Below are 26688 nucleotides of genomic sequence, written 5' to 3'. Positions count from 1 at the left end.
GGGGAGGGAGTGATGGGTAAAGCCTGGGATAAGCAGAGAAGATTCTTAGCTGGGGAGGGAGTGATGGGTAAAGCCTGGGATAAGCACAGAAGATTCTTAGCTGGGGAGGGAGTGATGGGTAAAGCCTGGGATAAGCACAGAAGATTCTTAGCTGGGGAGGGAGTGATGGTTAAAGCCTGGGATAAGCAGAGAAGATTCTTAGCTGGGGAGGGAGTGATGGGTAAAGCCTGGGATAAGCAGAGAAGATTCTTAGCTGGGGAGGGAGTGATGGGTAAAGCCTGGGATAAGCACAGAAGATTCTTAGCTGGGGAGGGAGTGATGGTTAAAGCCTGGGATAAGCAGAGAAGATTCTTAGCTGGGGAGGGAGTGATGGGTAAAGCCTGGGATAAGCACAGAAGATTCTTAGCTGGGGAGGGAGTGATGGTTAAAGCCTGGGATAAGCAGAGAAGATTCTTAGCTGGGGAGGGAGTGATGGGTAAAGCCTGGGATAAGCACAGAAGATTCTTAGCTGGGGAGGGAGTGATGGGTAAAGCCTGGGATAAGCACAGAAGATTCTTAGCTGGGGAGGGAGTGATGGGTAAAGCCTGGGATAAGCAGAGAAGATTCTTAGCTGGGGAGGGAGTGATGGGTAAAGCCTGGGATAAGCAGAGAAGATTCTTAGCTGGGGAGGGAGTGATGGGTAAAGCCTGGGATAAGCAGATAAGATTCTTAGCTGGGGAGGGAGTGATGGGTAAAGCCTGGGATAAGCACAGAAGATTCTTAGCTGGGGAGGAAGTGATGGGTAAAGCCTGGGATAAGCAGAGAAGATTCTTAGCTGGGGAGGGAGTGATGGGTAAAGCCTGGGATAAGCACAGAAGATTCTTAGCTGGGGAGGGAGTGATGGGTAAAGCCTGGGATAACCACAGAAGATTCTTAGCTGGGGAGGGAGTGATGGGTAAAGCCTGGGATAAGCACAGAAGATTCTTAGCTGGGGAGGGAGTGATGGGTAAATCATTGGTTAAGCAGAGAAGATTCTTAGCTGGGGAGGGAGTGATGGGTAAAGCCTGGGATAAGCAGAGAAGATTCTTAGCTGGGGAGGGAGTGAGGGGTAAAGCCTGGGATAAGCACAGAAGATTCTTAGCTGGGGAGGGAGTGATGGGTAAAGCATGGGTTAAGCAGAGAAGATTCTTAGCTGGGGAGGGAGTGATGGGTAAAGCATGGGTTAAGCAGAGAAGATTCTTAGCTGGGGAGGGAGTGATGGGTAAAGCCTGGGATAAGCACAGAAGATTCTTAGCTGGGGAGGGAGTGATGGGTAAAGCATGGGTTAAGCAGAGAAGATTCTTAGCTGGGGAGGGAGTGATGGGTAAAGCATGGGTTAAGCAGAGAAGATTCTTAGCTGGGGAGGGAGTGATGGGTAAAGCATGGGTTAAGCAGAGAAGATTCTTAGCTGGGGAGGGAGTGATGGGTAAAGCCTGGGATAAGCACAGAAGATTCTTAGCTGGGGAGGGAGTGAGGGATAAAGCCTGGGATAACCACAGAAGATTCTTAGTTGGGAAGGGAGTGATGGGTAAAGCCTGGGATAAGCAGAGAAGATTCTTAGCTGGGGAGGGAGTGATGGGTAAAGCCTGGGATAAGCACAGAAGATTCTTAGCTGGGGAGGGAGTGATGGGTAAAGCCTGGGATAAGCACAGAAGATTCTTAGCTGGGGAGGGAGTGATGGGTAAAGCCTGGGATAAGCACAGAAGATTCTTAGCTGGGGAGGGAGTGATGGGTAAAGCCTGGGATAAGCACAGAGGATCCTTAGCTGGGGAGGGAGTGATGGGTAAAGCCTGGGATAACCACAGAAGATTCTTAGCTGGGGAGGGAGTGATGGGTAAAGCCTGGGATAAGCACAGAAGATTCTTAGCTGGGGAGGGAGTGATGGGTAAATCATTGGTTAAGCAGAGAAGATTCTTAGCTGGGGAGGGAGTGATGGGTAAAGCCTGGGATAAGCAGAGAAGATTCTTAGCTGGGGAGGGAGTGAGGGGTAAAGCCTGGGATAAGCACAGAAGATTCTTAGCTGGGGAGGGAGTGATGGGTAAAGCATGGGTTAAGCAGAGAAGATTCTTAGCTGGGGAGGGAGTGATGGGTAAAGCATGGGTTAAGCAGAGAAGATTCTTAGCTGGGGAGGGAGTGATGGGTAAAGCCTGGGATAAGCACAGAAGATTCTTAGCTGGGGAGGGAGTGATGGGTAAAGCATGGGTTAAGCAGAGAAGATTCTTAGCTGGGGAGGGAGTGATGGGTAAAGCCTGGGATAAGCAGAGAAGATTCTTAGCTGGGGAGGGAGTGAGGGGTAAAGCCTGGGATAAGCACAGAAGATTCTTAGCTGGGGAGGGAGTGATGGGTAAAGCATGGGTTAAGCAGAGAAGATTCTTAGCTGGGGAGGGAGTGATGGGTAAAGCCTGGGATAAGCACAGAAGATTCTTAGCTGGGGAGGGAGTGAGGGGTAAAGCCTGGGATAAGCAGAGAAGATTCTTAGCTTGGGAGGGAGTGATGGGTAAATCATGGGTTAAGCACAGAAGATTCTTAGCTGGGGAGGGAGTGATGGGTAAAGCCTGGGATAAGCACAGAAGATTCTTAGCTGGGGAGGGAGTGATGGGTAAAGCATGGGTTAAGCAGAGAAGATTCTTAGCTGGGGAGGGAGTGATGGGTAAAGCCTGGGATAAGCACAGAAGATTCTTAGCTGGGGAGGGAGTGATGGGTAAAGCATGGGTTAAGCAGAGAAGATTCTTAGCTGGGGAGGGAGTGATGGGTAAAGCCTGGGATAAGCACAGAAGATTCTTAGCTGGGGAGGGAGTGAGGGGTAAAGCCTGGGATAAGCAGAGAAGATTCTTAGCTTGGGAGGGAGTGATGGGTAAATCATGGGTTAAGCACAGAAGATTCTTAGCTGGGGAGGGAGTGATGGGTAAAGCCTGGGATAAGCACAGAAGATTCTTAGCTGGGGAGGGAGGGAGGGATAAAGCCTGGGATAAGCACAGAAGATTCTTAGCTGGGGAGGGAGTGATGGGTAAAGCCTGGGATAAGCACAGAGGATCCTTAGCTGGGGAGGGAGTGAGGGGTAAAGGCTGGGATAAGCACAGAAGATTCTTAGCTGGGGAGGGAGTGAGGGGTAAAGCCTGGGATAAGCACAGAAGATTCTTAGCTGGGGAGGGAGTGATGGGTAAAGCCTGGGATAAGCACAGAAGATTCTTAGCTGGGGAGGGAGTGATGGGTAAAGCCTGGGATAACCACAGAAGATTCTTAGCTGGGGAGGGAGTGATGGGTAAAGCCTGGGATAAGCAGAGAAGATTCTTAGCTGGGGAGGGAGTGATGGGTAAAGCCTGGGATAAGCACCGAAGATTCTTAGCTGGGGAGGAAGTGATGGGTAAAGCCTGGGATAAGCAGAGAAGATTCTTAGCTGGGGAGGGACTGATAGGTAAAGCCTGGGATAAGCACAGAAGATTCTTAGCTGGGGAGGGAGTGATGGGTAAAGCCTGGGATAACCACAGAAGATTCTTAGCTGGGGAGGGAGTGATGGGTAAAGCCTGGGATAAGCACAGAAGATTCTTAGCTGGGGAGGGAGTGTTGGGTAAATCATGGGTTAAGCAGAGAAGATTCTTAGCTGGGGAGGGAGTGATGGGTAAAGCCTGGGATAAGCAGAGAAGATTCTTAGCTGGGGAGGGAGTGAGGGGTAAAGCCTGGGATAAGCACAGAAGATTCTTAGCTGGGGAGGGAGTGATGGGTAAAGCATGGGTTAAGCAGAGAAGATTCTTAGCTGGGGAGGGAGTGATGGGTAAAGCCTGGGATAACCACAGAAGATTCTTAGCTGGGGAGGGAGTGATGGGTAAAGCCTGGGATAAGCACAGAAGATTCTTAGCTGGGGAGGGAGTGATGGGTAAAGCCTGGGATAAGCAGAGAAGATTCTTAGCTGGGGAGGGAGTGATGGGTAAAGCCTGGGATAAGCACAGAAGATTCTTAGCTGGGGAGGAAGTGATGGGTAAAGCCTGGGATAAGCAGAGAAGATTCTTAGCTGGGGAGGGAGTGATGGGTAAAGCCTGGGATAAGCACAGAAGATTCTTAGCTGGGGAGGGAGTGATGGGTAAAGCCTGGGATAACCACAGAAGATTCTTAGCTGGGGAGGGAGTGATGGGTAAAGCCTGGGATAACCACAGAAGATTCTTAGCTGGGGAGGGAGTGATGGGTAAAGCCTGGGATAAGCACAGAAGATTCTTAGCTGGGGAGGGAGTGTTGGGTAAATCATGGGTTAAGCAGAGAAGATTCTTAGCTGGGGAGGGAGTGATGGGTAAAGCCTGGGATAAGCAGAGAAGATTCTTAGCTGGGGAGGGAGTGAGGGGTAAAGCCTGGGATAAGCACAGAAGATTCTTAGCTGGGGAGGGAGTGATGGGTAAAGCATGGGTTAAGCAGAGAAGATTCTTAGCTGGGGAGGGAGTGATGGGTAAAGCATGGGTTATGCAGAGAAGATTCTTAGCTGGGGAGGGAGTGATGGGTAAAGCCTGGGATAACCACAGAAGATTCTTAGCTGGGGAGGGAGTGATGGGTAAAGCCTGGGATAAGCAGAGAAGATTCTTAGCTGGGGAGGGAGTGATGGGTAAAGCCTGGGATAAGCACAGAAGATTCTTAGCTGGGGAGGGAGTGATGGGTAAAGCCTGGGATAAGCACAGAAGATTCTTAGCTGGGGAGGGAGTGATGGGTAAAGCCTGGGATAAGCACAGAGGATCCTTAGCTGGGGAGGGAGTGAGGGGTAAAGCCTGGGATAAGCACAGAAGATTCTTAGCTGGGGAGGGAGTGAGGGGTAAAGCCTGGGATAAGCAGAGAAGATTCTTAGCTGGGGAGGGAGTGATGGGTAAAGCCTGGGATAAGCAGAGAAGATTCTTAGCTGGGGAGGGAGTGATGGGTAAAGCCTGGGATAACAACAGAAGATTCTTAGCTGGGGAGGGAGTGATGGGTAAAGCCTGGGATAAGCACAGAAGATTCTTAGCTGGGGAGGGAGGGAGGGATAAAGCCTGGGATAACCACAGAAGATTCTTAGCTGGGGAGGGAGTGAGGGGTAAAGCCTGGGATAAGTACAGAAGATTCTTAGCTGGGGAGGGAGTGATGGGTAAAGCCTGGGATAAGCACAGAAGATTCTTAGCTGGGGAGGAAGTGATGGGTAAAGCCTGGGATAAGCAGAGAAGATTCTTAGCTGGGGAGGGAGTGATGGGTAAAGCCTGGGATAACCACAGAAGATTCTTAGCTGGGGAGGGAGTGATGGGTAAAGCCTGGGATAACCACAGAAGATTCTTAGCTGGGGAGGGAGTGATGGGTAAAGCCTGGGATAAGCACAGAAGATTCTTAGCTGGGGAGGGAGTGATGGGTAAAGCCTGGGATAAGCACAGAAGATTCTTAGCTGGGGAGGGAGTGATTGGTAAAGCCTGGGATAAGCAGAGAAGATTCTTAGCTGGGGAGGGAGTGATGGGTAAAGCCTGGGATAAGCAGAGAAGATTCTTAGCTGGGGTGGGAGTGATGGGTAAAGCCTGGGATAAGCAGAGAAGATTCTTAGCTGGGGAGGGAGTGATGGGTAAAGCCTGGGATAAGCACAGAAGATTCTTAGCTGGGGAGGAAGTGATGGGTAAAGCCTGGGATAAGCACAGAAGATTCTTAGCTGGGGAGGGAGTGATGGGTAAAGCCTGGGATAACCACAGAAGATTCTTAGCTGGGGAGGGAGTGATGGGTAAAGCCTGGGATAACCACAGAAGATTCTTAGCTGGGGAGGGAGTGATGGGTAAAGCCTGGGATAAGCACAGAAGATTCTTAGCTGGGGAGGGAGTGTTGGGTAAATCATGGGTTAAGCAGAGAAGATTCTTAGCTGGGGAGGGAGTGATGGGTAAAGCCTGGGATAAGCACAGAAGATTCTTAGCTGGGGAGGGAGTGATGGGTAAAGCCTGGGATAAGCACAGAAGATTCTTAGCTGGGGAGGGAGTGTTGGGTAAATCATGGGTTAAGCAGAGAAGATTCTTAGCTGGGGAGGGAGTGATGGGTAAAGCCTGGGATAAGCACAGAAGATTCTTAGCTGGGGAGGGAGTGATGGGTAAAGCCTGGGATAAGCACAGAAGATTCTTAGCTGGGGAGGGAGTGATGGGTAAAGCCTGGGATAAGCACAGAGGATCCTTAGCTGGGGAGGGAGTGAGGGGTAAAGCCTGGGATAAGCACAGAAGATTCTTAGCTGGGGAGGGAGTGAGGGGTAAAGCCTGGGATAAGCAGAGAAGATTCTTAGCTTGGGAGGGAGTGATGGGTAAATCATGGGTTAAGCACAGAAGATTCTTAGCTGGGGAGGGAGTGATGGGTAAAGCCTGGGATAAGCACAGAAGATTCTTAGCTGGGGAGGGAGTGATGGGTAAAGCCTGGGATAACCACAGAAGATTCTTAGCTGGGGAGGGAGTGATGGGTAAAGCCTGGGATAAGCACAGAAGATTCTTAGCTGGGGAGGGAGTGATGGGTAAAGCCTGGGATAACAACAGAAGATTCTTAGCTGGGGAGGAAGTGATGGGTAAAGCCTGGGATAAGCAGAGAAGATTCTTAGCTGGGGAGGGAGTGATGGGTAAAGCATGGGTTAAGCAGAGAAGATTCTTAGCTGGGGAGGGAGTGATGGGTAAAGCCTGGGATAACCACAGAAGATTCTTAGCTGGGGAGGGAGTGATGGGTAAAGCCTGGGATAAGCACAGAAGATTCTTAGCTGGGGAGGGAGTGATGGGTAAAGCCTGGGATAAGCAGAGAAGATTCTTAGCTGGGGAGGGAGTGATGGGTAAAGCCTGGGATAAGCACAGAAGATTCTTAGCTGGGGAGGAAGTGATGGGTAAAGCCTGGGATAAGCAGAGAAGATTCTTAGCTGGGGAGGGAGTGATGGGTAAAGCCTGGGATAAGCAGAGAAGATTCTTAGCTGGGGAGGGAGTGATGGGTAAAGCCTGGGATAAGCAGAGAAGATTCTTAGCTGGGGAGGGAGTGATGGGTAAAGCCTGGGATAACCACAGAAGATTCTTAGCTGGGGAGGGAGTGATGGGTAAAGCCTGGGATAACCACAGAAGATTCTTAGCTGGGGAGGGAGTGATGGGTAAAGCCTGGGATAAGCACAGAAGATTCTTAGCTGGGGAGGGAGTGTTGGGTAAATCATGGGTTAAGCAGAGAAGATTCTTAGCTGGGGAGGGAGTGATGGGTAAAGCCTGGGATAAGCAGAGAAGATTCTTAGCTGGGGAGGGAGTGAGGGGTAAAGCCTGGGATAAGCACAGAAGATTCTTAGCTTGGGAGGGAGTGATGGGTAAAGCATGGGTTAAGCAGAGAAGATTCTTAGCTGGGGAGGGAGTGATGGGTAAAGCATGGGTTAAGCAGAGAAGATTCTTAGCTGGGGAGGGAGTGATGGGTAAAGCCTGTGATAACCACAGAAGATTCTTAGTTGGGAAGGGAATGATGGGTAAAGCCTGGGATAAGCAGAGAAGATTCTTAGCTGGGGAGGGAGTGATGGGTAAAGCCTGGGATAAGCACAGAAGATTCTTAGCTGGGGAGGGAGTGATGGGTAAAGCCTGGGATAAGCACAGAAGATTCTTAGCTGGGGAGGGAGTGATGGGTAAAGCCTGGGATAAGCACAGAAGATTCTTAGCTGGGGAGGGAGTGATGGGTAAAGCCTGGGATAAGCACAGAGGATCCTTAGCTGGGGAGGGAGTGAGGGGTAAAGCCTGGGATAAGCACAGAAGATTCTTAGCTGGGGAGGGAGTGAGGGGTAAAGCCTGGGATAAGCAGAGAAGATTCTTAGCTTGGGAGGGAGTGATGGGTAAATCATGGGTTAAGCACAGAAGATTCTTAGCTGGGGAGGGAGTGATGGGTAAAGCCTGGGATAAGCACAGAAGATTCTTAGCTGGGGAGGGAGTTTTGGGTAAAGCCTGGGATAAGCACAGAAGATTCTTAGCTGGGGAGGGAGTGATGGGTAAAGCCTGGGATAACCACAGAAGATTCTTAGCTGGGGAGGGAGTGATGGGTAAAGCCTGGGATAAGCACAGAAGATTCTTAGCTGGGGAGGGAGTGAGGGGTAAAGGCTGGGATAAGCACAGAGGAGCTTTGGTAGACACAGGATAGGCTGGAGACTGGATTTTGCCTCAAATTCTGAGCATTTTAAATCTTTTCCAGTCCAGAAAAGTGGGCAGTTGAAAAGCTAACATTTGTAATAATCTGGAGCTGTTTAAGTGTCAGGCAAAAACCATCTCCTGAAACGTAAATGAAGTGCATACTTAAGCATATCTGGGAGATTTTTAATTTACATTTGTGAGTAATCATGTCCTGCTTCCAGGAGAAGAGCTTTTGCTCCCTGCGGCTTTTTTTTCTGATTACTGCTCGTCTTCTCTCTTTTCATCAGCCAGATCTCATCAGGGACTCTTCTAGTAGGCTTACCTTATGGCTCCAGAAAAAGGACGGATTGAGACATCTGGGTTTTACTTCCACTGAAAGCAATGTTTCAATCCATCCTCCTTTTTCTGGAGCCATATGGTAACCCTAACTTCTTGTCCAATCTCTCTGCTATCCCCCTCATTTGGCTCTCCTCAGGGACCCACCCAGCACAACCTGTCTTCACTTTTCTCAAGGGTCAGAGTCCTCTCAGTCCTTCCCTAAGGCTTCCACTTGGCTTTGGTTTTTCAAGACAGGTTCTCATAGGGTTACCATATGGCTCCAGGAAAAAGGGTACACTGTCAAAAGCATGCTGGACATTGGCGCGCCGACAATCCCACGGTGACATTTGCATGCAGGACAAATGTACACCACCGATTTGAGGCCTTGCCATTTATGCTGTGAGTGGGGGTGGGGAACCCTTCTCCAATAAACTTACAAGTCCTCATAAGACAATATAATGTTTTATAACAAGATGCTAGGAATTATTAAAAAAGGGATGGTTAATGCCCCTGTAGCACTCCATAGTGCAACCTCAAATGGAGTATTGAGTTCAATTCTGGTCTCCTTATCTCAAGAAAGATATAGTGGCGCTAGAAAAGGTTCAAAGAAGAGCGACCAAGATGGTAAAGGGGATGGAACTCCTCTTGTATGAGGAAAGACTAAAACGGTTAGGGCTCTTCAGCTTGGAAAAGAGACGGCTGAGGGGAGATAGGATTGAAGTCTATAAAATCCTGAGTGGGGTAGAATGGATACAAGTGGATCGATTTTTCACTCTGTCAAAAATCGCAAAGACTAGGGAACACTTGATGAAGTTACAGGAAAATACTTTTCACTCAGAGAACAGTTAAGCTCTGGAATGCATTGCCAGAGGTTGTGGTAAGAGTGGATAGCGTAGCTGGTTTTAAGAAGGGTTTAGCCAATTTCCTTGAGGGAAAGTCCATAGTCTGCTATTGAGAAAGACATGGGGGAAGCCACTACTTGCCCTGGATCGATAGCATGGAATGAGGCTAGGTCAGCCAAACGAGGGTCTGTTGGAGCAAGCACGAGGTGAAGCTGGGGGTGGAGCGGAGCGGATCGGAGGTGCTGTAAGCAGACTGTGTGCTTGTTCCCAACTGCAGGGCAGAGGAGGCTGACACAGTGGGCGGACTAGAACAGGAGGAAAGAGAGCAGCGGAGAGGTTAGGAGAAGCAAAAGGAGAGTCGGAGAAGGCAGAAAAAGGGGGCGGAGAGGAGCAGAGAAGGCAGGAGAAGCAGCAAAGGGAGCGGGTGGTAGCCCCGCCCACCCCCGACGTCACAGCCGAGCTCCCCCATAAAAGGGGTCGAGCCAATGACGCCCGGCCGTTCGGCGCGCAGCGAAGGCGAGCAGCAAAGGTGCTCGCCTTAGCGAGAACGCCTTTGCAAAGGGCCTCAAGAAAGGCATCAAGGAAGGGCTATCAACTTTAGCCGTCTCTCTAGCTAATTAACCAATTGACTTCAGTCTTTCTTCAATCTCACCTCTTCCAAATCTTTCAACTCTCTTCTTTCTACCTAACCAACAAGCAACCAAACCCTTGCACTTAACAGGCGGTCCACACCAATCACTCTATCCCTAAACCATCTTAAACAGGCAGACCACACTATCCTCTAACATCCTCTAATCAGACTGACCTCACTAGCACACTAACAAGCAGGCAAATCTAACCAACAATTAATTAACTACTCTATCCCTCTGACTAAGAACTAACTACTTCTATCCCTCCAACCTCAACACCTTCTGACCTACACCTAACAGCCCCTACCCTTTAAAAAAAATAAAAATAAAATAAAATAAATAAATAATTTTTCTTTATTTTTTTTTAAATGGCAGGCAGAACTAGAAGCAGCAAGACTTCAATCAAGACAGGCACTTCATTAGCCGGTAGTACCCAGGGGATGGCTACGGTCTTCGTACAGTCAGAAGAAAAGCCAGGACAGAGAGCGGAAGTGTCTGTACAGACCGAGGCCATCCCCTCAAAGATGTCTACAGTCTCCACACAGACGGAAGCAATGGTTCAGCCAGATGAAAGCCTTCTGCGAGAGCTGAGGAGCCTGAGAGAAGAGGTTCAACACTTAAGAAGCATCCGTGACGACGAAACCTTCATCGATGGAGTCATACAGGAGCTGTCCCAGATCGCTGAACAAGAACCTGACAGGGCCATCCTAGAGACACCCAAAGCTTCAAAACCTACAAACTTGAAACCAACCATCGGTATTCAGGAAGTTACTGAGGACGCTGATTCCTGGCAGCTTGTGACTTCCTCCACAGGAAAACGCAGTAAACCTAATTCTGTTTCTTTCTCTCACATGCAGGGCAACTCCACATCGACACCTCAAATCACCCTTAAGAACAGATACCAGCCGCTTCAGGAAGATCCTGACAACGAGGTACAGGAGGTTGTTCAGCAGACGGTTCCAGTTCTGGAGTCAACAGATCGGCCCACCCCTAAGAAGCGCAGGGTGGTAGTCATCGGGGATTCGCTACTAAGGGGCACCGAGGGACCAATTTGTAGACCACACCTGCAATCAAGAGAGGTCTGCTGTTTGCCAGGGGCCAGGATCCGGGATGTAACTGCTTGCCTGGACAGACTCATCAAGCCCAGAGACCACTTCCCCATGATTCTCATCCACGTCGGAACCAATGACACCGCCAGGAGCACCGTGGAGAGCATACCCGATGACTTCAGAGCCCTGGGTGAGAAGCTGAGGAGGATGGATGCGCAGGTGGTCTTCTCCTCGATCCTCCCAGTGAAGGGCAAGGGCAGTGCCAGGGAGGATCGCATCCGGAAGGCGAACGACTGGCTGCGAGGATGGTGCAAGGAGATGAACTTTGGGTTCCTGCACCATGGAGAGGCACTGCAAGGATTACAGGGACCAGACGGGTACACCTGACCAGAAGAGGGAAGAACGTCCTGGGACACCGCTTAGCCCGCCTACTTCACAAGGCTTTAAACTAGGTAAGTTGGGGGAGGGTACTGGCACAAACAACCTACTTGACAAGCTAAGCTACCAATTTCTTCTTGAGACTAAAGTAAGGGAAACTAAAGTAAGTAAACACTATAATTCAGGGTCATGTTATAATTCTGGGTCACATTGTTATGCTGGGGCTAAGGGGAGTATACCTTGTAAATCTGGGTCTAAGGGGAGTTCAAATTGTAATTCTGGATCTAGGAGGGGTGCACATTGTGATTCTGGGACTAGGAGAAGTACACATTGTAATTCTGGGTCCAGCGACAGAATACACACTGCAAACTGTATTATAGGAAGTCAAGTTGCTCAAGAGGGAATACCCCCACATGGTACACACAATTCTGAGTCTGGGTTAGGCATAAACTGTTGTTCTGGGTATGGGGAGTCCGGGAAAGGTGCACGTTGCAGCTCTGGGTCTAGGAAGAGTACGAGACATGCAAATAATGCTAAAGGTGGCCTAGTTGCTATAGCAGGAATGTCCCCACTGAGATATAACAAACATACAACATGGAGGGCTATGTACGTCAACGCCCACAGTCTGGGAAACAAGATCCTGGAACTGGAAACAGAAATGGCAAATGCCGACTTGGATGTGGTGGCGATATCTGAGACCTGGCTCACAGACTCCCACGGGTGGGACATGGTCATACCGGGTTACAACTTGCTTCGCCGGGATAGGGAGGGCAAAATGGGAGGAGGTGTAGTTTTATATACTAAAGATGACATTAAAGTTACCAGAATCACAGATGTACGGTACACTGGGGAATCCCTTTGGGTAAATTTGGCCAGAGGGAAGGACAAATGCCTGTATCTTGGCATAGTATACAGACCCCCAAGACAACAGGATGACCAAGATATGGAATTAATCGGAGATATAGAGAATATCACCTTGCGTGGGGACACAGTATTGTTAGGTGACTTCAACATGCCTGATGTGGATTGGGTCACGCTTTCCTCTGCTTCATGCAGCAGCAGGAGGCTATTAAATTCCTTGAAGGGAGCAAGACTAAGGCAACTGGTGTTGGAACCAACAAGGGATCAGGCAATCCTAGACCTGATACTTACCAATGGAGAAAGTGTCACGGAGGTCTCGGTGGGTGACAAATTGGCCTCCAGAGATCACAACATGGTATGGTTCAATCTCAGAAAAGGTTTCACTAAATCTACCACACTGACCAAGGTCCTTAAATTCAAGGACACAAACTTCAAAGAAATGGGAGACTTCGTTCACCAGGTGCTACAAAGCCAAGCAGAAACCGATAACGTGGAAGAAATGTGGTCAACTATGAAAGCCACCATACAGGAAGCAACAAACCGCTATGTTAAATCGGTAAGTAAACGGAGTAGGAACAATAAGCCACAATGGTTCTCTGCGGAGATCTCGGACCTCATCAAGGAGAAGAAAAAAGCATTCATCTCTTACAAACAATCAGGGAAACAGGACTCCAGGGAAATCTATCTGACCAAGTCAAAAGCAGTCAAAACAGCAGTTAGGGAGGCCAAATTCTGAATGGAGGAGTCTTTAGCAAGGAACATAAAGAGAGGAGATAAATCCTTTTTCAGGTATATCAGTGACAGGAACAAGAACTCAGGTGGGATAGTACGCCTCAGGAAACCAGAGGGAGACTATGCAGAAACGGACTCGGAAAAAGCCCAACTGTTAAATGAATACTTCTGCTCAGTCTTCACCCGCGAGGCGCCGGGACTTGGTCCTCAGCTGCAGACAAGGGTTGACTCAGCTGATCTATTTAGTAATTTCGAGTTTACGCCCAGCAGTGTCTACTGCGAGCTGTCAAAGCTCAAGGTTAACAAGGCAATGGGGCCTGACAACCTACAACCCAGGGTGCTCAGGGAGTTGTGTGATGTCTTGGTGGAACCGCTATCCGCGCTCTTCAATCTCTCCCTTAGTACAGGTGACGTCCCGTTGGACTGGAAAATGGCTAACGTCATTCCACTTCATAAGAAAGGCTCCAAGATGGAAACAGCAAACTACAGACCGGTGAGTCTCACATCAATAGTGAGCAAACTAATGGAAACTCTAATCAAACGCCAATTGGATACGATCATGAACAAGGAGAATCTACGTGATCCCCGTCAACATGGATTTACTAAGGGGAGATCCTGCCAATCCAACCTGATCGGCTTCTTTGACTGGGTGACGAGAAAGCTGGATGTTGGGGAGTCCCTGGACATCGTATACCTGGACTTCAGCAAGGCATTCGATAGCGTACCACACCGCAGGTTGCTGAGCAAGATGAGTTCTATAGGATTGGGCGACACGTTGACGAAATGGATTGGGAACTGGCTTGAGGGTAGGCTTCAGAGGGTAATGGTGAATGGCACCCCCTCCAAAACGACGGAGGTGATCAGTGGAGTGCCACAGGGCTCTGTCCTGGGCCCGATCCTGTTCAACATCTACATAAGAGACTCGGCAGAAGGTCTCCGAGGTAAAATAACATTATTCGCTGATGACACCAAACTAAGCAATGTAGTGGCCAAGAGTACAACAGACAAAAATTCAATGCCCGACAACATGATGCATGACCTACTACTACTGGAGCGCTGGTCTAGGTCCTGGCAACTCAGCTTCAATGCCAAAAAATGCAGTCATGCACCTGGGCAGCCAAAATCCATGCAAGACTTACACCCTAAATGGCGAGATCCTAACAAGAACTGAAGCAGAGCGTGACCTAGGGGTGATCGTCAGTGAGGACATGAAGGCTGCCAATCAAGTGGAGCAAGCTTCCTCCAAAGCAAGGCAAATCATAGGTTGCATACGCAGGAGTTTCGTCAGCCGTAAGCCTGAAGTCATTATGCCATTGTATAGATCCATGGTGAGACCACACCTGGAGTACTGTGTGCAATTTTGGAGGCCGCATTACCGAAAAGATGTGCTGAGACTAGAGTCGGACCAGAGAATGGCAACCCGGATGATCGTGGGTCTCAAGGATCTCCCTTACGAGGAAAGGCTGGATAAGTTACAGCTCTACTTACTCGAGGAACACAGAGAGAGGGGAGACATGATCGAGACGTTCAAGTATCTCACGGGTCGCATCGAAGTGGAAGAAGATATCTTCCTTCTAAAGGGTCCCATGGCAACCAGGGGGCACCCGTGGAAAATCAGGGGAGGGAAACTGCACAGTGACACCAGGAAATTCTTTTTCACTGAAAGAGTGGTTGACCGCTGGAATAATCTTCCACTTCAGGTCACTGAGGCCAGCAGTGTGCCTGATTTTAAGGCCAAATGGGATAGACACGTGGGATCTATTCACTGAGTTAGGTGGGGGAGGGTCATTGCGGTGGGCAGACTACCGTATTTTCACGTAGATAACGCGCACCCGTGTAAAACGCGCACACGGGTATAGCACGCGAAAAACTAATTTATGTACAGAAATTTTTATATACCGCGCACACCCGTATACCGCGCATGCTGCCCAACTCTCCTTTCGCCCACCCCGACTCTCCTCTGGCCACCCCGACTCTCCTTTCGCCCGCCCCGACTCTCCTCTCCCCCTTGAAGTCCTGTCCCCACCCTGAAAGCCTGATGCCCCCCGACGTCCGATTCACCCCCCCCGCAGGACCGCTCGCACCCCCACCCCGAAGGACCGTTTGCATGCACCCGCTCCCCCACCCCGAAGGACCGCTCGCACGCACTCCCACCCGCACCCGCACCCCCACCCTGAAGGACCGCTCGCAACCCCACAGCCTCTCGCCCCCCCCATCATGTAGAAGCTCCTACCGGTGTCCTGCTGCTTCCTCTTGGCGGTCCCGACTCCCCGACACGATCGGGGCAAGAGGGAGCTCAAGCCCTCTTGCCCCAGCCAACCGCGGCACTCCCGACACTATCGGGGCAAGAGGGAGCTTAAGCCCTCTTGCCCCAGCCAACCGCGGCACCCCCGACACGATCGGGGCAAGAGGGAGCTCAAGCCCTCTTGCCCCCCCGACTCCCCGACACAATCGGGGCAAAAGGGAGCCCAAGCCCTTTTGCCCCGCCGACTCCCCAACTCCCCGACAATATCGGGCCAGGAGGGAGCCCAAGTCCTCCTGGCCCTGGCGCCCCCCCCCCCCCGCTAATTGTTCAGGCCAGGAGGGAGCCCAAACCCTCCTGGCTACGGCGACCCCCTACCCCCACCCCGCACTACATTATGGGCAGGAGGGATCCCAGGCTCTCCTGCCCTCGACGCAAACCCCCCTCCCCCAATGACCGTCCCCCCAAGAACCTCCGACCGCCCCCCCCAGCCGACCCGCGACCCCCCTGGCCGATCCCCATGACACCCCCACCCCTTTCCCCGTACCTTTGTGTAGTTGGCCGGACAGACGGGAGCCAAACCCGCCTGTCCGGCAGGCAGCCAACGACGGAATGAGGCCGGATTGGCCCATCCGTCCCAAAGCTCCGCCTACTGGTGGGGCCTAAGGCACCTGGGCCAATCAGAATAGGCCCTGAAGCCTTAGTTCCCTCCTGGGGGTGGGGCCTTGGGCACATGGTCGGGTTGGGCCCATGTGCCTCAGGGGACAGGGGGAGCAGGTAAGGGGTGGTGATGGACAGCCAAGGAAAAAGAAAGACAGAAAGAAAGAAAGTGGCTAAGGAGAGAGAGAGAAAGAAATAAAGAGAAACACACACACATATATTCTAGCACCTGTTAATGTAACGGGCTATAAGACTAGTTTGTTATAATTAGCCTAGTCAGCCCTCAGCCCTTTAGGTGCCTGAAGAATAAGAGAGCAGGTCTCAGTTGGTATGCATATGCTTGCTTAGATGGACCATTGGTCTGACCCAGTAAGGCTATTATGTTCTTACGTTTCCAATCAACATATCCAAATATGCAAAGACACATTATTAATTTGCAAATATTGATTGGGAAGAACACAGTAGAATCTCAGTTATCTGGCACCCATGGGAATTGGTGGATGTTGGCTAACTGTTTTTCTGGTTGCTTGAGAATGCTGTATTAGAAACCTGGTCTAACCCAGATCTCAATTTCCCCCCTCTCTCCCATCCCAAAACACCAGCGCAGCAGCGGACCTGAGCCGCAAACCCCCTCCTTCCCTCCCTTCGTTACCCAAAGTGGCAGCAGGTCAGAAGGAGGCAGCGCTCAAAACAGACTGCTTAGCAGGGTCTTTTCTCTCATGTGTGAAAGCTACCAGAGTGCAGGTCAGCACTAGTAGCCCAACAAAGGTGCCAGGCCGCCAGGGTGCAATGCTACCAGAGGCCCAAGGGAAAAGCTCCCTGGAGTCTAGCAGCGGAAGTAGAGCGCTCTTAGGAGGGCTAGGGCCTTCAGCTAAGGGATAGCCATCTGGAGGCTGCCACAGGGGCAGGCCTACCAGCTGGGAAGGACAGCACCCACCTACCCCTAAGACCTTGCATGGATTGGGTCAGAACTTGGGGACGGGACGAGGGTGGATTGGAAAGGGAAGAAGAGATCTAGGTACATAACCATGCCCACCTAGTGACTAAGCCAAGAATCTTAGGAGGAGGGAACAACCACAGGACTGACATTCAGAATTGAGAGAGGCACAAAGGGTTTTGGAAATGCCAGATGTGAACTCAGAGTTAAAGGTAATAGAAACTATAAACCAAGAGTCTGAATAGCCGAATAGTGAATTAACTGCACAAGTATTGGTTTTATGATTAGGCCTATGTACATAGTTCAAATCCTCATATATCAGTTTAATTTATTAGCCAGCCTTGTTCACAGAAGCTTTTTTGGATTTTTCCTGGGGGGAGAAGAGGGTGAACCCACCCGCTAACCGAGTGAGGGACCAATGGAGACTGCCTTCGAGATCTCCAGCCAGGCCAGGCCCTGGACGCAGAGCCACCCTGCAGGGGAGGGAACAGTTGTTCTTCTGACCCGCTGGCACTGGACTGAACTCAATTTTTTTTCATGGACAACTTTTCATTTGTTCTTTATGAGTCCATGTGTTATCCGCACGCTCTGTTCCCCTGAGCAACTTTGCAAGTTCTTTGCTTCTGGTCTCATCTGTCACATCCTCAGCCTTTTCTAGCGTTTCCTCCCAGCGCTGCGTTTTCCTTTTCCCTTTTCTTGCAATGGCAGCCCATCCTGGGTTCTTTTCTTCATGCCATTCTCTCTCTGATTTCTCATTCTCTTCACCTGCCCATTTTCCTTGCTATAATTATATTCTTTCATTAGTTTGCCCTTGAGATAGTCCTGCTTTTAGTCTGGCCTCTAGGACATTCATAAGAACATATTGCTACGCTGGAAAACTACACAATAGTTTTGCTGTGATATAATTCTCTTGTTTATTTTCAGTTCTATGTAACTGGTGCACAATCTTGAGTAAATAGACTCCAAATCTGAATGCTTGTGTGATTTCTACAGGGCCATTCCATGTCAAGTGGTCAAGGGCTAGGCCTCCCCACTTGACCATCTCAGAAGTTAATGAAATTTTTACTGGAAGAACAATAGGACATGCAATGAATATGTACAAAATCTTAGAGCAGGATCTCAGCTTCTTTCAAAGTTAGGAGGCCTCGTTATTGGGGCCACTTTTTTCATTCCATGGAAGACAGTGGAAAAAACATCAAAATTTGGTTCAGGTTGTGGAAAGGATAGTTGTTCAATCAAGTTAAAAGTCATATTTCTAGTGCTGAATCCAAATATACCACTCAGATCATTGGTACATGCTTTGGTGTATCGGTGGGAGACCACAAAGTTGATGAAAAGTCTGTTGACACAACAAAGCTTCTGAAGCACAATAGGGCTCAGATTTTAGGAACTGGAAGAAATTACGGCCAATTACTTCCCCATAAACCTTAAGGCACACTACGCTTTTCTTTTATAAGATAAATCTCAATTAAGATTGTTGACAAAATGTATGCAAATTTTTACCTACATTTAATGTCACACTCGCATCACAACTGTACATCCTCCAAACTCTTGCTTTCTTGCACCATTTGAAAGAGCAATTTTGGGGCTACAAACCTTCCCCAGCCACATTTTGACCCGCTATTCCTAATAGATTAAAATAGGCCTGAAAGTACACCAAAGTTTCAACTGCATTTAATGTTAAAATATGTTGGAGATGTAGACAGGCACTGGAATAATTAGAGAAACTTTGAATTGGAAATTTGTGGCTTTCTAATAACTATACACTTTTATTTGGAAGAAAAATTTAGTGATTAAAGAACAATATGGTGAGGAAAGATGAACAATTTCAAAAGGCAAATCATGCTTTACAATCACTTCAAATGCTGCTCATCATGCCTTGAATTTGTTCTGAATAGCTGTATTGCCTTCCTCTGAAACCCACGCAGTATCTTTTCTAAAGGTCCTGTGGATGTTAATTTTGACTATATTCACTTGTAAACCACAGTACGTTGATATCGAATAAGTTGGCCAGTTAGGTTTTGGGCCATGTCACTAAATTTTATTAAAATTGGAGATGTGCAGCTAGGAATCTTTATTGAAGTTGCAATGAATCACCAACTAAATGTCCATTTATAAGAGTATGTGACCGCAATGGTTGAGCTTAGCTGCACCATACCTTTAGCTCATTTGCATATTATCCAAGAGGATGCCAAAGATGCCCTTTTTTAGCACTGCATTCAGACTGGTCAAATATGAAATAGAATGGCTCTTTCAAATGACCTACAAATAAAAAAATTGGATGTGTACAGTTGAGATATTTGTACCCCCCAAAATCCAAAATTTGTATAAAGCAGTAATATCATTGATTTGTGTAATTATATCTTTACTTCCAATTGGCTGCAAAGCCTCTTAATGCTAATTCTATGTGCTTGTCATATGCCATAACTGCTGGTAGAGTTATGACTTCAATCGAAATACAGGTCAGGAGCAATAAAGGTGTCAAAATAGGCATTAAATACTTGTATAATATTTTTGGCCTACTTTGCTGGCTCATAAAAAGGGAGGTAAACTAATGTTACATTCCAAACTTTGTACAATGAGTTAGGGCTAGATTCACTAACCTGAATTCTGTGGGCGATTCCAGCAGGAGGAAAAAATTAAAATGAGGGTGATTGGAAGAACGCCCCCCTCCGACCGCATGGATCGCTAGTGTGCAATCCTGCTTTCCCAGTAGATGATCAGCACATGTGTTTTGTGTCCTTTTTTTGTTGCTGTGGTTGGTTTTTTTCACGTGCACCAACTCTCCTGCTCTCCCCTTCCAGCCAAGCTCTGCTCTTGCCACCCCAACTCTCCTGCTCTCTGTTGCCCTTCCCCGCAGTGCATCCCCACTTTATAACCACAGGTTCGCACTGCGGGGAAGGGCGGCATCTGCATTATCATAGTGGTCTCTGATCTTGCTTCCACTGGCGCTGCTTTGGACCTGACAAATGTGCTCCTATTACCCTGCTGTCGATTATTAATATGCCAAGCATACTGAGCCAGATCCGAAAAATCCAGCTTTCAAAACGCTGCAATGCACTTGAGCCAGAAAATACTTTTTTTTCCTCTCCCTGAAGACCACTCTTCTTGCTTTTCTTTAGCATCGTCTGCTGTTTTTTTGCAAGTTCTATGGAAGGGACAGAGAGCAGAGAGCTGGGATTTCAGGCCAAGGACAGTGGGAAAGGACAGCAGTCGCTTCTTATGTTGATTGGCCAGCCCAGTCAGCTTCAAAGATTTCTTTAGTGAATCGCGTTCCCCTCATTTGCATGCACAGATCAGAATCGGATCGGCACAGAGGTAAGCGAATCGGGCCAGAGTACAATCGGGTCACAAAGGGGTCGCAAACCGATTGGTACACGGTTGGTTTGCGCCAGGGGTTGTATTAATCCACAAAATGTCAATTCTCCTGGAGGCTTTGTTGGGCTATAGTGGCTGGACCAAGTTGCCATTTTGTGTTACACAGAACATAGTACTTCAAGAGTGATCTATATTTGACAGCCTCCAGGTCTCAAACCAATAGAGATCCAGCTGAAAAATTTCACGTTTTCTTTTGAGGCTGTAGGGAATATTCACACAAAAATGTATTAAGTTAATGGAGATCAAGTAGACCTGATTTTCAATATTGGACCACTTGACAAGTAATGACCCTACAGTCTACTCCGCATTCCCTTAGATGTGTTTTCTTTGGTTATATGAATGACCTACAGGCACTATGTCTGAAAGATGAGTCATTGAAAGAGATCTTTCCTGATGAGAAACTACCTAATCAGAAATAAAAATGACTAACAAGCTTCTGAGAAATTCCAAAGAATGGTATAAATCCTTACAACAGTAAGTTAATGGAAAGGCTTTTAAAACAGAGAATAGTAAGCGAAGCCAGGAGAGGAGACAGAGGAAGGGAACAGAAGCCAAGAGGGAGAGAAACAGCAGGGGAGAAGAAGGCAGGAGCAAGCGAGGGACAGTGGCGAGTGTTAGCTCCGCCCACCCCCGACGTCAAACACTGATGCTCCCCTTAAAAGGGGAGGGGCCAACGGTGCTCAGCCATTTGGCATGCGTCAAAGGGGAGCGATAAAGGTATTCGCCTTAGCGAGAATGCTTTTGCGAAGGGACGAGCCACCGCTAAAGGAGAATAGAGGGACTCTGCAGCAGGCACAGAGGACACACAACCAAGCAGGCACAGAGGACAGCTGCAGCAGACGCAGAAGACATCCACAGTAGACGCGGAGGACAGCCACAGCAGACCAGCAAGCGGACAGCAATGGAAGAAGCAGACAGAAGCATGGTGTTGAGTTACCCAGTTTTCTGCACCGTTCACCATATGTATGACTATCTCCCCTCTGGGAGGTGGTCTTATGTATGCGCTCGATGCGGAGAACTGGAGAGCCTGAAGAAACAAGTCAGACTCTGGAGGGCAGAATATTGGAGGTACTTCGAGCAGTGGAGGAGGAGGACAGGTATGCTGAGAACATCATGACAGAGGAAACCATCAAGAAAGAAGTCTGAGAGCTGGAGAAGTTCATTGAGGAGGCATACAGGGAGGCCGTGGAAAATCATCATCAACAGTGGAACTGCCGAGATACACCTACAAAGAATAAGGACCATCTGGAGGATAACCACAAGGAAGAAATGGAGATCTGGAAACAGCGGAGGGAGTCTGGTGCAAGCCAACGCCAGGATGAGGGAAGATGGATGTGCACGGAGGACACGGCCCTACGGCTGGAGAGATGGACATACACCGGGGACATGGAACTGTGGCTGGAGAAGCAAGAGAAGATAGAGAGGACAACAATTGTCATGGGAGACTCCATCATCAGACAAGTCGACAGCCACATAGTGGGAGGAAGACAGGATTGGCTTGTAACCTGCTTACCAGGAGCCAAGGTAGAAGACATAGTGGAAGAAGAAGATACGGAGGAAGTGATCCATGTGGGGACAAACAATGTGAGCAACAGGAACTACAACAGGGAGGTACTGAAGAACCAGTTCCGGATGCTAGGAAGGAAGCTGAAGACCAGAACGCAGAGAATAGCATTCTCAGAGATCCTGCTGATACCCAGGGCCGATGCGAAGAGGCAGATGGAGCTGCAAACAGTCAATGCGTGGATGCGGCGCTGGTATGAGGAAGAGGGATTCCACTTCATGCACAACTGGACGACGTTCTGGGGGAGGAGCAAGCTATACAGGAAGGATAGACTCCACCTCAACGGAGATAGAACAAGGCTACTTGCAAGCAACATCAAGAGAGAAGTTGAGAAGTTTTTAAACTAGGAAGAAGGGGAAAGCCGACAGTCGACTGAGAGAGGGAGTCGATGGTTCGGGAACCGGTATACCCAGAGGATACCCTGCAGGATTGCAAAGACCTACAAAGAGACATAAACACGCTAGAGGAATGGACCGCGAAATGGCAAATGAGGTTCAACATGGATAAATGCAAGGTGATACATGGCTCTTTTCAAAAATCTAACACCTCCCGCTCTCTGGTACCCTTGTCCCTCTCTATTTTCTTAGCTCCTTTCCTTTTAACCCTTCATTGGAGTTCCTTTCTATCCTAACTCTGTAAACCGTGCCGAGCTCTACGCTTGCGGAAATGGCGTGGTATACAAACCTAAGGTTTAGTTTAGTTTAGTCAGTAACTAAAATCTCATACACAAATACAGGATGTCCGGGGCGGCACTTGGAGAGATCCCCCAGGAAAGAGACTTGGGAGTACGGGTTGACAAGTCGATGAAGCCATCTGTGCAATGCGTGGCAGTGGTGAAAAGGGCAAACAGAATGCTAGGAATGTTTAAGAAGGGGATCACGAATAGATCGGAGAAGGTTATCGTGCAGCTGTACCAGGCCATGGTGTACCCTCACCTGGAGTACTGCGTCCAGCACTGGTCACCGTATATGAAGGACATGGTACTACTCGAAAGGGTCCAGAGAAGAGCGACTAAAATGATTAAGGGGCTAGAGGAGTTGCCGTAGAATGAGAGATTAGAGAAACTGGGCCTCTTCTCCCTTGAAAAGAGGGGACATGATCGAAACATTCAAGATAATGAAGGGAATAGACTTAGTAGATAAAGACAGGTTGTTCACTCTCTCCAAGGTAGGGAGAACGAGAGGGCACTCTGTAAAGTTAAAAGGGGTTAGATTCCGTACATACATAAGGAAGTTCTTCTTCACCCACAGAGTGGTGGAAAATTGGAACACTCTTCCAGAGTCTGTTGTAGGGAAAAACACCCTCCAGGTATTCAAGACAAAGTTAGACAAGTTCCTGCTGAACCGGAACGTACGCAGGTGAGGCTGGACTCAACTAGAGAACTGGTCTTTGACCTAGGGGCTGCGGCATGAGCAGACTCCTGGATACGATGGACCACTGATCTGACACAGCAGCGGCAATTCTTATGTTCTGGAATCCAGTGGATTACCAGATCTGAGGCAACATGAATTCACTAAAGGCTGGTCTTGTCAAACAAATCTAATCAATTTCTTTGACTGGGTGACCAGAGAATTGGATAGAAGGAGTACACTAGATGTGGTGTATTTAGATTTTAGGAAAGCCTTTGACCCTGTTCCACACAAGCATCTAATAAATGATCTGAGTACCATTGGGATGGGCCCCCAAAGTGACAAACTGGGCCAGGAACTCATTAAGTGGAAGGCAACAAAGTGTAGTGGTCAATGGAGTTTGCTCTGAGGAAAGGGATGTTACCAATGGTGCGAAGAATGTTCCAAAATTTGGCAGCTAAGATTTAATGCTAAGAAATGCAAGGCCATGTATTTGGGCTGCAAAATCCTTTGCCTTCTCCTAACCACACTGGCGCAAAAAAAACAAACAAAAAAGACTTTTCCTCTCTCTGTTAAATCCTAGCTCACGTTTGCAGTCTAACACCAGCTCTGGCAGGATACACATTTCAAATCTGACATATTGTAATCACAAAACAGAAAATTAAATTAGTTTTTCTACCTTTTGTTGTCTGGTCATTATTCAAATTTTGTTGGTCTCAGGCTCTGGTTATCTTCTGATAACTTGCTTGCCAGGGTCTCCTTCTTTCTTCTTTCTCCCTGCTAACTATCCATCTTCCATCTCTGTCCTCCCCTTCCATTTCTCTTCCCTCCCCAGGAAGTCTGGCATCTTTCCTTTTTTTCGTCTCCCTCCACAGATCCACCTTTTCTTAACTACCCTTTCATTCAGCATCTCTCCCTCCTTCCCCACCACCCCAGGGTCCACTATCTCTCCCTTTCTTTTCCCAACTACCCTCCTAACCAGCATTCCTTGCGTCCAACTTCTCTCCCTTTCTGTTCCTTCCCTCCCTAAATTCCATTGTCCATCACCTCTCTCCCTCTCCTCTATTTTCAGACCCATTTCTTCCTCCCCAAAGTCCGGCATATGCACATCTCTTTGAACCCCCCCTTCCCTCCCTCCGTGTACTTCTATACCAGGGTCCCCCTCCCCTGAAGATCTGTCTCCCCTTGAAGGTCTGTCCCCCGTGAAGGCCTGCACCCCACCCCTAAAGGCCTGTGCCACCATCCCTGAAGGCCTGATTCCCCCTTGAAGGCTTCTCCCCCCTTAAAGGTCAGCATCCCACCCCTGAAGGCCTGCCTGTCCCCCCTGAAGGCCTGCCTTTCCCCCCTAAAGGCCTGTCCCCCCCCTTGAAGACCTGTTCCCCCTCCCCCCTTGAAGGCTTGTCCCCCTCTTGAAGACCTGTCCCCCCCTTTGAAGGCCTATCCCCCCTTGAAGCCCTATCCCACCACTGAAGGCCTGCCTGTCCCCCCTTGAAGACCTGTCCCCCCCTTTGTAGGCCTGCCTCCTCCCCTTGAAGGCTTGTCCCCCTGCTTGAAGGCCTATCCCACCCCTGAAGGCCTGCCTGTTCCCCCTAAAGGCCTGTCTCCCCCCCCCTTGAAGACCTGTCCCCCCTTTGAAGGCCTGCCTGTCCCCCCCTGAAGGCCTGCCTGCCTGTCCCACCCCGAAGGACTGCTCACTCCCCCCCCCCCCCCCCGGAAGGCCTGCGTGTTCCCCCTGGCCTCCCACTGTGGTCCGGCTTCCCCCCTGGCCTCCCCACACTGTTTACCTTCCAGGAACAGCCTGCAAACAAGATCGCGGTGCTAGCGATTTTAGTACCGCTTCGGAGCTGTTTCCTCCGTCAGTGAGGGAAGGCCAGGGGGTTGGAAGCTGGACGCTGGGGGAGGGGGGGAAGCTGACAGCAGCACTTCCCGACTGACCCTCCCCCCTTGCCCTATAAAGCAGGTGCGGCAGCTGCCGCTCATGCTTTAGGGGGCAAGGGGGGAAGGGTCAGGCGAATCGGTTCACCAATTTACTTCGGGTGAACCGATTCGAATCGATTCACCTGAAGTGAATTGGTGAACCGATTCGAATCGTGAATCGGGCAGCACTAATAGGGAGAGGTATGGTCAGTAGGAAAAGGAGGTATTGATGCCCATGTATAAGACTCTGGTGAGACCTCATTTAGAATATTGTGTATAATTCTGGAGACCACACTTTCCAAAAGATATACAAAGGATGGAGTCGGTCCAGAGGAAGGCTACTAAAATGGTTGGTGGTCTATGTCATAAGGTGAAAAGGTACAAACTTAAAGATCTCAATCTGTATACTTTGGAGGAAAGACGAGAAAGGGAAGATATGTTAGAGATATTGAAATAGTTGCATGGCATAAATGTGCATGATGTGAGTCTCTTTCAATTGAAAGGAGGTGTCATAGGATGAAGGGGAAAGGGATAGATTTCGACAGAGGTGGTGAAGATCAAAGTGAATTGAAGAAAGCTTGGGAGAAGTACATTGGAATTCAAAGGGAGAGAAGGGGATAGCAGACATAATGGTAAGGCAGACTAGATAGGCCACATGGTCTTCATATGGTCTTTATTTGCCTTCATTTTTCTGTGCAAACTGTGTCAGAACATGTCACAGGACTCCAGAGCCAGTGAGTCCCAAACCTGGTCCTGGTCATTTTCTGCATTTCTTTGCACAGAAGTTGTCGAAGGAAGAGGAAGAGATTGTAGGACTTAGCAGTTGGTGCGGATGGGCAGCCCATTTTCTGGGCTTCTATGCAGGGTGTCTTGAGATTTGGGCTGATCTCTTGAACTTGGAACACATGACGTTGCCATCAGTCTTCTGTCCTTGCTTTTCTTTCAGTTAGGATCTGCCGATCAGTACAACGTGGGCTCTTTGAAATCCTTGTTTAGCAGAAATATCTAAGGATACTCCCATGGCATAAATCTCCTCCTTATGTCGAAGAGAGAGGTGAGACATGATTGAAACATTTAAGTATATCACGGGCCGTATCGAGTCGGAAGAAGATATCTTCTACCTCAAGGGATCCTCGACCACCAGGGGGCATCCGTTAAAAATCAGGGGAGGGAAGTTCCATAGCGACTACAGAAAATACTTCTTCACTGAAAGAGTGGTGGATCATTGGAACAAACTCCCACTGCAGGTGATTGAGGCCAAGAGCGTGTCAGATTTTAAGAGACAATGGGATGTTCACTTGGGATCTCTAGGGGAATAAAATCAGGGGGGTGGGAATTTGGAATGTGCAGACTTGGTGGGCTATAGCCCTTTTCTGCCGTCTTTTCTATGTTTCTATGTCCACCGGCACTGATTAATCCCTAAATTGATTCAGATCAAGCGCTGCATAAATCTTCCTAAATGAGAAGAAATATTTGCTCATGTTACTCCAACATCTAACTCCCATGGTTTTCTAGACTAGAAACTACTCTCAGCTGAATATGATTTCTCTACTGCATTCTTCATATATCTCAGTGTCTCTCAAACGTCTGCCCCGAAGAGATTCCTGGTGTGCCACAAGAGAGTCCAGAAATTTACTTTATTTTTAAAAATTCCCTTCATAAGTATACACTAGAATAGATGATATGTACGTTGTGTACGCAAGAGTCTGTTAATGTTATGA

The sequence above is a fragment of the Geotrypetes seraphini genome, chromosome 5 (assembly GCF_902459505.1).
Source record: "Geotrypetes seraphini chromosome 5, aGeoSer1.1, whole genome shotgun sequence".
Lineage (NCBI taxonomy): Eukaryota > Metazoa > Chordata > Amphibia > Gymnophiona > Dermophiidae > Geotrypetes > Geotrypetes seraphini.
This window is presented reverse-complemented; position numbering follows the sequence as displayed.